Source organism: Hylobates moloch, unplaced genomic scaffold, assembly GCF_009828535.3.
Source record: "Hylobates moloch isolate HMO894 unplaced genomic scaffold, HMol_V3 SCAFFOLD_13, whole genome shotgun sequence".
NCBI classification, from domain to species: domain Eukaryota; kingdom Metazoa; phylum Chordata; class Mammalia; order Primates; family Hylobatidae; genus Hylobates; species Hylobates moloch.
In genome coordinates, this window is record NW_026652288.1 from 77,658,688 (window position 1) to 77,669,248 (window position 10,561).

The window sequence follows — 10,561 nt, forward strand, 5'->3', positions numbered from 1 at the left end:
GCTTGGACATCCCAGCTCGGCCACGAGTGGGTCATAATGTGTCCCAGGGCTTGCATTAAATTGCATGCTGAGAAAATGAAATTCTTGGCACCCGAAGTTTTTCTCTGCCCTCACCATTCTCATTTTTTCTTTGTTATTTTTATTTTTATTAAAGAATCGTCTTGTTATACCACCAATGGGACTTTTACATTGGAACAGCAAAGGAAGTACCTATAAGATAATGCACACTGGCTAAGCATGAAAAAAGCATCAGCTGAGTTAGGGATATTATCCTGATCCCTCACTGTGACTTAGTCTCATTCATTCTTTTGTCCTGAGCCAATTACACACTGCCTGAGCTTATGACCAACTTGCTCTCTTGACCAAGCTCAATGCATATTGCATGACTCCAACCAATTTTAGCTGGTTGTGTCCCCAGGCAGAATCACATATTATTTGTTCCTTTGGATGAATGGCCATTCAGCAATCATTACCCAGTGCTTTAGTAGTGCCCGAGGACAGGAATTACATCCAGAAATAAGTATGGACATCCCACACGCTGCCAGCTGTTTATTCACTACATGATTACAACACTGCATGCTCCAATCTACCATGCCAATTCTAAAAGAGTTTAGTCATTTTAATAAGAAAAAAAAAACAAAACGCTGGTTTAATGATTGTTAGCTAGCTAGCTAGAGATTATAGATTATAGATTTTATATATATTTAAGTCCCAGTGTGGCATTGTTTGTTGCCTAATCAACAGCCATTCCCAATTATTCTCTCTAATGGACCCAAATTCTTTTCTGTGATCAAGTAGCTATGACCTTATGAGAATTCAAGGTTTCCCAAGACCCTGGACAGGAATGTGATTGGTTCATGTCAGTCATGGTGACATTTGCCTTGATTATGAGTATTTGAGTCATGGGCACCATATTAGTCCAATCTCACACTGCTGTGAAGAGATACCCGAGACTGGGTAATTTTTAAAGGAAAGAAGTTTAATTCACTTACAGTTCACCATGGCTGGCAAGGCTTCAGGAAAATTACAATCATGGTGGCAGAGGAAACAAACACATCCTTCCTCATATGGCAGCAGGAAGGAGAAGTTCAAGCAGGGGAAATGCCAGACACTCATAAAATGATCAGATCTCATGAGAACTCACTCATTATCCTGAGAACAGTGTGGGGGAACCACCACCATGATTCAGTTATCTCTACCTGGTTCTGCCCTTGACATGTGGGGATTATTACAATTCAAGATGAGATTTGGTTGGGGACACAGCCAAACCATACCATTTCACCCCTGGCTACTCCCAAACCTCATATCATCACATTTCAAAATACAATCATGCCTTACTGAGTGTCTCCCAAAGTCTTAGCTCATTCCAGAATTAATCCAAAAGTCCAAGGTCAAAATCTCACCTGAGACAAGCTAAGTTCCTTCTGCCTATGAGCCTGTAAAATCAAAAGCAAGTTAGTTACTTCCTTCATACGATGGGGATACAAGCATTGGGTAGATACACCCATTCCAAATAGGAGAAATTGGCCAAAACAAAGAGGCTACAGGCTCCATGCAAGTCCAAAATCCAACAGGGCAGTAACTAAACCTTAAAGTTCCCAAAATGATCTCCTTTGACTCCATGTCTCACATCCAGGGCACGCTCGTGTAAATGGTGGGCTCCCACAGCCTTAGGCAGCTCTGCCCCTATGGCTTTGCAGAGTACAGGCTCCAGACCCAGCTGCTTTCATGGCTAGCATTGAATGTCTGCAGGTTTTTCAGGTGCATGGTGCAAGCTGTCAGTGGATCTACTACCATTCTGGGGCCTGGAGGATGGTGGCCCTCTTCTTACAACTCCACTAGGCAGTGCTGCAGTGGGAACTCTGTGTGGGGGCTCCAACCCCACATTTCCCTTCCACACTGCCCTAGCAGAGGTTCTCCACGAGGGCTCCACCCCTGCAGTAGACTTCTGACTAGACATCAAGGCATTTTCATACATCCTCTGAAATCTAGGCAAAGGTTCCCAAACCTCAATTCTTGACTTCTGCATACCCACAGAACCAAACCATATGGAAGCTGCCAATGCTTCAGGCTTGCACCTTCCGAAGTGATGTCCTAAGCTGTACCTTGGCCCCTTTTAGCCATGGCTGGAGCAGCTGGGACACAGGGCATCAAGTCCCTAGGCTGCACACAGCAGGGGAATCCTGGTCCCACCCCACGAAACCATGTTTCCCTCCTAGGCTTCCAGGCCAGAGATGGGAGGGACTGCCGTGAAGACCTCTGACAAGCCCTCAAGACATTTTCCCAATGGTCTTGGTGATTAACATTCAGCTCCACATCACTTACACAAATTTCTGCAGCTGGTTTGAATTTCTCTTAGAAAATGAGATTTTCATTTCTATCATATCATCAGCCTGCAAATTTTCCAAACTTTAATGCTCCAATTCCTCTTGAATGCTTTGCTGCTTAGAAATTTCTTCCATCAGACACCCCAAGTCATTTTTCCCAAGTTCAAAATTCCACCGATCTCTAGGGCAGGAGCAAAATGCCACCAGTCTCTTTGCATAGCAAGAGTGATATTTACTCCAATTTCCAACAAGTTCCTCATCTCTATCTGAGACCACCTCAGCCTGGTCTTCATTGTCCTTATCACTATCAGCATTTTGGTCAAAGCCATTCAAAAAGTCTCTAGGAAGTTCCAAGCTTCCCATATTTTCCTGTCTTCTTCTGAGCCCTCCATACTATTCTAACCTCTGCCTGTTTCCAAGTTCCAAAGTTGCTTCCACATTTTCAGGTATGCTCATAGCCGGCCCCCACTACCTTGGTACCAATTTACTGTATTAATTCATTCTCATGCCGCTATAAAGACATTCCCAACACTGGGAAATTTATAAAGGAAAGAGGTTTAATTGACTCACAGTTCTGCAGGGTTTTGGAGGCCTCAGGAAACTTACAATCATGGAAGAAGGGGAAGCAAACACATCCTTCCTCATATGGCAGCAGGAAGGAAAAGTACAAGCAAGAGAAATGCCAAATGCTTATAAAACCATCAGCTCTCATGAGTACTCACTCACTATCACAAGAACGGCATAAGGGAACTGCCGCCATAATTCCATAGTCTCCACCTGGTCCCATCCTGGACACATGGGGATTATTACAATTAAAGATGAGACTTGGATTGGGACACTGCCAAACCTTATCAAGCACATAACACAATTCTGGTTAATTGAAGTGGAGGGCTCTGCTGTGGGGTTTTTGAGAAAGAGTTCCTGGTTGAGAAGATGAGCTGTATAGAAAGAAAAGTTTCTCTTCTAAGTATATGTCATCCAGTCTTCATGGGATGCCTGGAAGCACTTCACCCATTATCTAATCATAAGGAGAAGCTTACTGACACACTGATAAGGGAGAGTGGAAAATATGGATACTGCCAGCACCAGGATCCCTGATGAGGTCCTTGAACTGCTGAGTTAGCCAACCATGGATTCTGCTGACCTCTGATTTTCTTATTACATAAGACGATAAATGGCCTATTTTGAGTCACTTTTAGTGGGATTTTCCATTACTTGCAGCTAGAAGCATCCTAACAGGCATAGCCTACATTTCTAATTTACACTACATTTTATTCTTTGATATAGAGTCTATTCCCCTTCAAATCTCATGTCAAAAATGGATCCCAAATGTTGGAGGTGGGGTCAGCTGAGTGGGAGGTATTTGAGTCATGAGAGTAGATCGCTGATGAATTGCTCAGTGCCATCCTCAATGCATGAGTTCTCAGGCTATTCGTTACTGTAGGATCTGATTTGCTAAAAAAGAGCCTAACACCTCTTCCTCCTCTCTTTCTTCCTCTCTGTCACACACGTGGCATGCTTGCTTCCCTTCCCTTTCACCATGAGTGAAATCTTCCTGAGGCACCGCAGAAGCAGATGATGGCACCATGCTTCTTGTCCAGCTTGTGGAACCATGGGCCAAATAAATCTTTTTTCTTTACTCAGCATCAGGTATTCCTTTGTAGTAATGCAAAACAGACAAATACATTTTCCTATTTTCAAAATCCAATCATTCTCATGATAATGAGAGTAAATTTGATCAATTGCCTACTCCTCTAAATTTTATTAAAGAAACACTATGTTTATATCTCCTCTCATATTATGACAGCTAGAATTTTTTAAAAATCTTATTCATGATAGTATTTTATGAAATCAGAGTATGAAAAATAGAATAAATCACTAGGGAAAATGCAATAACTGTGTCAGAAAAAATTATCAAAATAAGCCATTTAAACAAGAATATCTGAAAAAATTGCTAAAGAAAAATATCCTAGAGGGGTCAGAGAAGTCATAATTACAAAGAACAGCAAGGTGAGAATATCATAATAGCTAGAACATAAAAGGTGCTCTGATACTGAAATGGGGAACTGAGAAGGATTAGCTACATACTTTGTTGGTCCTCATGTAAAGTGAAAAGCTTGGACCTCTTGTTCAAAAACTTAAGAGTTTTAAGACAGAGACAGTGGGGCGCTAAACCAATGTGGTCTTAAAAGTACCCTCAGAAAGGGTGGGTCCTGAGCAACTGCATGTGTTGCATACCCATGAAGCCAGCCTGACATCCAAGAATTATGATTTTTCCAGTCCACATATAAAGATTGGAATGGAGTGGACATGGTAATGAGGCTATTGATACAAAGTGAGGCTGGGTCCCAATAAGACCTCCCTGGACAGAGTTTAATTTCAGTCCAGAGCAAAACCTAAAGAGATTGTGGGAAGAAACCATTCTAGAGTTAACCCTACAATACACCTCTTCATATTTCAGATGAAAATAATAATACAGAATATTATTTAAATAACAGGGAAATGCTTAATGTATAATTTTTTTTTTTTTTGAGACTGAGTCTTACTCCAGGCTGGAGTGCAGTGGTGCAATCTTGGCTCACTGCAACCTCCCCCTCCCCGTTCAAGCAATTCACCTGCCTCAACCTCCCAAGTAACTGGGACTACAGGCACATGCCACCATGTCCGGCTAAATTTTGTATCTTTAGTAGAGATGGAGTTTCATCATATTGACCAGGCTGGTCTCGAACTCTTGAACTCCAGTGATCTGTCCACCTCAGCCTGCCAAAGTTCTGGGATTATGGGTGTAAGCCACTGTGCCCAGCCTTAATGTATAATGTTTACAAAGATAGTTGTACATAAAATTATGCACATATAGATGTACATGTGGGGTATATATATAGACTTAAATGAAGTACTTCAAAATATATCATGTGTATTACTGGATGCTATAGTAAAGTACCACAAACTGAGAGGCTTAAATAATAGAAATTATTGTCTCACACTTCTGGAAGCCAGAAGTCCAAAGTCAATGTACTGGGAAGGTTGGTTTCTTCTGATGGCTGTGAGAGAAGGATCTGTTTCTGGTATCTCTCTTTGGCTTGTAGAAGGCTGTCTTCATGTTCACATGGCATTTTCCCTATATGCATGCCTCTTTCTAATTATCTTTTCAAAAATAAGGACACCAGTTGTGATATTAGGGCCAATCCACTGACCTCATCTAACCTTGATTATCTCTGTAAAGACTATCTCCAAATAAGGTCACATTCTAAGGTACTGGGGTTTAGGAATTTAACATATAAATTCCGGTGTGGGAAAGGAAATAATTTAGCCCATATAATAGGTTAACTCTATGGTGGAATATAATATTTTCTTTATATATTTTCATAGTTTCTAAAGCTCAATCAGTTTTATAATCAGAAAAAATAGGAAAATATGAGTTTAATAATACTCTAAATTATAGGCTAAAGAAAATGACAATAATGAGATACTGTACTGATAGAAGAGTCTTGGGAAAATAGCATTTGAGGCATAAGAAAAGTCTGTATCATGCAGGAAAAATCATACTTGCTCTGCCTACATAAGTAGAACCTCAAAGTAAAGGATTTTTACTGAAATAATGTCACACCCTTAAAAATAAAGGTCCCAACTCCCAACCTTTACCATTTCCCACACAACTTCCCTTCCTATAATATTGATTTAGGATTCCAGGTCTACACACAAAACTACACCAAACACTCATCCATTCCAGTTTCAGCAACCCAAACTAAGTGCATCCAACAAATTCTAAGGGACAGCCTCAAACTCTGTTTAGACTAAAACTGACAGGACCCACATCCATTCAGAATTATATCTTATTCTTTACTATGTTTTACTAGTCTGATAAACCTATATTTTCACAGAACTTTCTCACTTTGGAGCTATAGATTCGTAATAACTACTCTGCAGGATTGTTGCAAAAACAATATCAATTATCATTATTTCCATGTTTTATTCATCCTGTCAAATTCATTTTTATTCAGAACCCACAATGTGAACAAGACAATACAGGATATATTTGTTTATGAGGTTTTGAGTGAGGCAAAATGTGACTATATTCAAGGCAGTGGCTCAAAAGTTAGGGAAACTGGCCGGGCGCTGTGGCTCACACTTGTAATCCCAGCACTTTGGGAGGCCAAGGCAGGAGGATCACGAGGTCAGGAGATCGAGATCATGGTGAAACCCCATCTCTACTAAAAATACAAAAAATTAGCCAGGCGTGGTGGTGGGCGCCTGTAGTCCCAGCTACTAGGAGTGGCTGAGGTAGGAGAATGGTGTGAACCTGGGAGGCGGAGCTTACAGTGAGCCGAGATGGCGCCACTGCACTCCAGCCTGGGTGACAGAGTGAGACTCCGTCTCAAAAAAAAAAACAAAAAAGTTAGGGAAACTAAGTAAGTTTTACTGTATTCCATTTATACAAACTCAATACCTCAATCCCCTGTTGACCATGTGGAATCTTAAGGAAACCAACAACATGACCCAAGAACATAAGATACTCTGTCAGCTCACTATTATAAGCCCTAGGAAGACTTAAGCACACACATGTAAATATACCAGATATATGAAGTTTCAACCAATATCAAGATCACTAAAAAGCATTTTGGATACATTTCAAAGGAAGTAACAAGAATATGTTACCCATCAAAATCAAAACACTTAGCCGTCACTAAAATTTCATAAGACAAATTGGAGCTGCCAAAATCTAGAAATTTCATTCACTTCATGGATGAATATAGTGTTTGCATTCCTGCTTCACTTAACAACAAAAATATAGATGGAAATTATAAACACAAAGTTAGACTCTTCTAAGAGCTTAATTGCTCAGCATTATGATTTTCTAGATATTATATATTTTAGCTGACAACAACAGTTTACTTGAAATTGTAACTCGTAATACAAAGCAGCAATTATAGTTTTAGGTATCATATATTAAATCATATCCTGACAAATGGCAGACTTCTTTATTTGTTTGCCATCATGAAAGATTATGTTTGCTTATTATGATTTTTTTACAAATATGAGAATAGGAGAGACAATGTATATTCTTCATAGCAATGTGGTAATAAAGAGGTTGAGGTGCCTCCTATATAGATTTTCAATACTTATAAAGTCAGAAAATGCTATTGTCTTCAGAGTCTGAAGTTGGCTGACATATTCATTTTGAATCAATATAATTTACTTTTCAATGAGGTTTAAGTGGCTACCATGTATAAAGCACTGTTAAATATTCTGCATGACTTAAAAATACACAGTCAGTCTCCATTCTTCAATAAAATCATAATCTAAGAGCATGAATAAGATACAAGGAATTTATATGACCAGATAATATAATTGGTATGCAATTGATGCAAATAAATAAGAAGATTTAAATGATGGCGAGCACTTCTCCATACAGTGCGATTGAGAAAACCTTCACACAGTCCTAGGTGACACTGATTTTCAACTCCTAACAAATGGAATATTTTTAGCCAATTCATAGGGGGAGCAAAGTACAAAAGTGTTTGAGAAAACACCAGAATTATACTTGAACTAGAAGTAAAGGAGGCTAAAAATTAGGAAAACCAAAATCACAGGATAGGAAAATGGGAGAGAAAGTGAAAGGCCAAGGAATGGCCAAAGCAAAGGTAGACATACACACACACACACAAAATGTGTCTACCCTGAGCACTCTTCGTTCTAGTATTTGGTATATTTGCATCTTGGTTTTCAAGGGAGACTGGGGCTGGTCGGAAGAAGTACTGTTGACAATTACTTATGCCTTATGTTTTTTGAAAAACAAGGAATCTACATGCAAATACCCAAAACTTCTCCACACATATCTTCCTCAGAAGCACACAGATTTCTGAAATTTAAAAACTGTGATTGCTTTATTCTCTAATAGAAACATTCCATAACAAAACAACATTTTATTGGTCATCTTGGTGAAAATCAATATACTAGTCATTTGTTTTTAGAAATGGGATTTTGATCTATATTATAAACAAGAGATAATAATTGAAATAGCATAAGTTAAAACATCTGCTCACTTTTATTAGCTCTGATTTTAGAGAGAAAATCTTACATCTAATCTTCTAGACTTAAAATAAGATTTTCAGAATTTTAATTATGTCCTCTGTCTCTCTCTCTCTCTCTCACACACACACACACACACACACAGAGAGAGAGAGAGAGAGAGAGGAAGTACTGCTGTTACCATTAATTTGTTTAAGAGTTGAACAGGGCTTAAGAAAATAAAGAGGTCGAGCCCTATTGCCAAGATGGCCGAATAGGAACAGCTCCGGTCTACAGCTCCCACCGTGAGCGGCACAGAAGACGGGTGATTTCTGCATTTCCATTTGAGGTACTGGGTTCATCTCACTAGGGAGTGCCAAACAGTGGGTGCAGGACAGTTGGTGCAGAGCACTGTGCACGAGCCGAAGCAGGGCAAGGCATTGCCTCACTCGGGAAGTGCAAGGGGTCAGGGAGTTCGCTCTCCTAGTCAAAGAAAGGGGTAACAGATGGCACCTGGAAAATCGGGTCAGTCCCACCCTAATACTGTGCTTTTCCAATGGGCTTGGAAAATGGCACACCAGGAGATTGTGTCCTGCACCTGGCTTGGAGGGTCCTATGCCCACGGAATCTCGCTGATTGCTAGCACAGCAGTCTGAGATCAAACTGCAGGGCGGCAGCGAGGCTGGGGGAGGGGTGCCTGCCACTGCCAAGGCTTGCTTAGGTAAACAAAGCAGCCAGGAAGCTCGAACTGGGTGGAGCCCACCACAGCTCAAGGAGTCCTGCCTGCCTCTGTAGGCTTCACCTCTGGGGGCAGGGCACAGGCAAGCAAAAATTCAGCAGGAACCTCTGCAGACTTAAATGTCCCTGTCTGACAGCTTTGAAGAGAGTAGTGGTTCTCCCAACATGCAGCTGGAGATCTGAGAACGGACAGACTGCCTCCTAAAGTGGGTCCCTGACCCCCAAGCAGCCTAACTGGGAGGCACCCCCCAGTAGGGATAGACTGACACCTCACTCGTCCAGGTACTCCTCTGAGACAAAACTTCCAGAGGAACTATCAGACAGCTGAATTTGTGGTCTCATGAAAATCTGCTGTTCTGCAGCCACCGCTGCTGACACCCAGCCAAACAGGGTCTGGAGTGGACCTCTAGCAAACTCCAACAGACCTGCAGCTGAGGGTCCTGTATGGTAGAAGGAAAACTAACAAACAGAAAGGACATCCACACCAAAAACCCATCTGTACATCACCATCATCAAAGACCAAAAGTAGATAAAACCACAAAGATGGGGAAAAAACAGAGCAGAAAAACTGGAAACTCTAAAAAGGAGAGCACCTCTCCTCCTCCAAAGGAACGCAGTTCCTCACCAGCAACGGAACAAAGCTGGATGGAGAATGACTTGACGAGTTGAGAGAAGAAGGCTTCAGATGATCAAACTACTCTGAGCTACGGGAGGAAATTCAAAACAATAGAAAAGAAGTTAAAAACTTTGAAAAAAAATTAGACGAATGGATAACTAGAATAACCAGTGGAGAGAAGGGCTTAAAGGAGCTGATGGAGATGAAAGCCAAGTTTCGAGAACTATTCGAAGATTGCAGAAGCCTCGGGAGCCGATGCGATCAATTGGAAGAAAGGGTATCAGTGATGGAAGATGAAATGAATGAAATGAAGTGAGAAGGGAAGTTTAGAGAAAAAAGAATAAAAAGAAATGAACAAAGCCTCCAAGAAATTTGGGACTATGTGAAAAGACCAAATCTACATCTGATTGGTGTACCTGAAAATGACAGGGAGAATGGAACCAAGTTGGAAAACACTCTGCAAGATATTATCCAGGAGAACTTCTCCAATCTAGCAAGGCAGGCCAACATTCAGATTCAGGAAATACAGAGAACACCATAAAGATACTCCTTGAGAAGAGCAACTCCAAGACACATAATTGTCAGATTCACCAAAGTTGAAATGAAGGAAAAAATGTTAAGGGTGGCCAGAGAGAAAGGTCGGGTTACCCACAAAGGGAAGCCCATCAGACTAACAGCTGATCTCTCAGCAGAAACCCTACAAGCCAGAAGAGAGTGGGGGCCGATATTCAACATTCTTAAAGAAAAGAATTTTCAACCCAGAATTTCATATCCAGACAAACTAAGCTTCATAAGTGAAGGAGAAATAAAATACTTTACAGACAAGCAAATGCTGAGAGATTTTGTCACCACCAGGCCTGCCCTAAAAGAG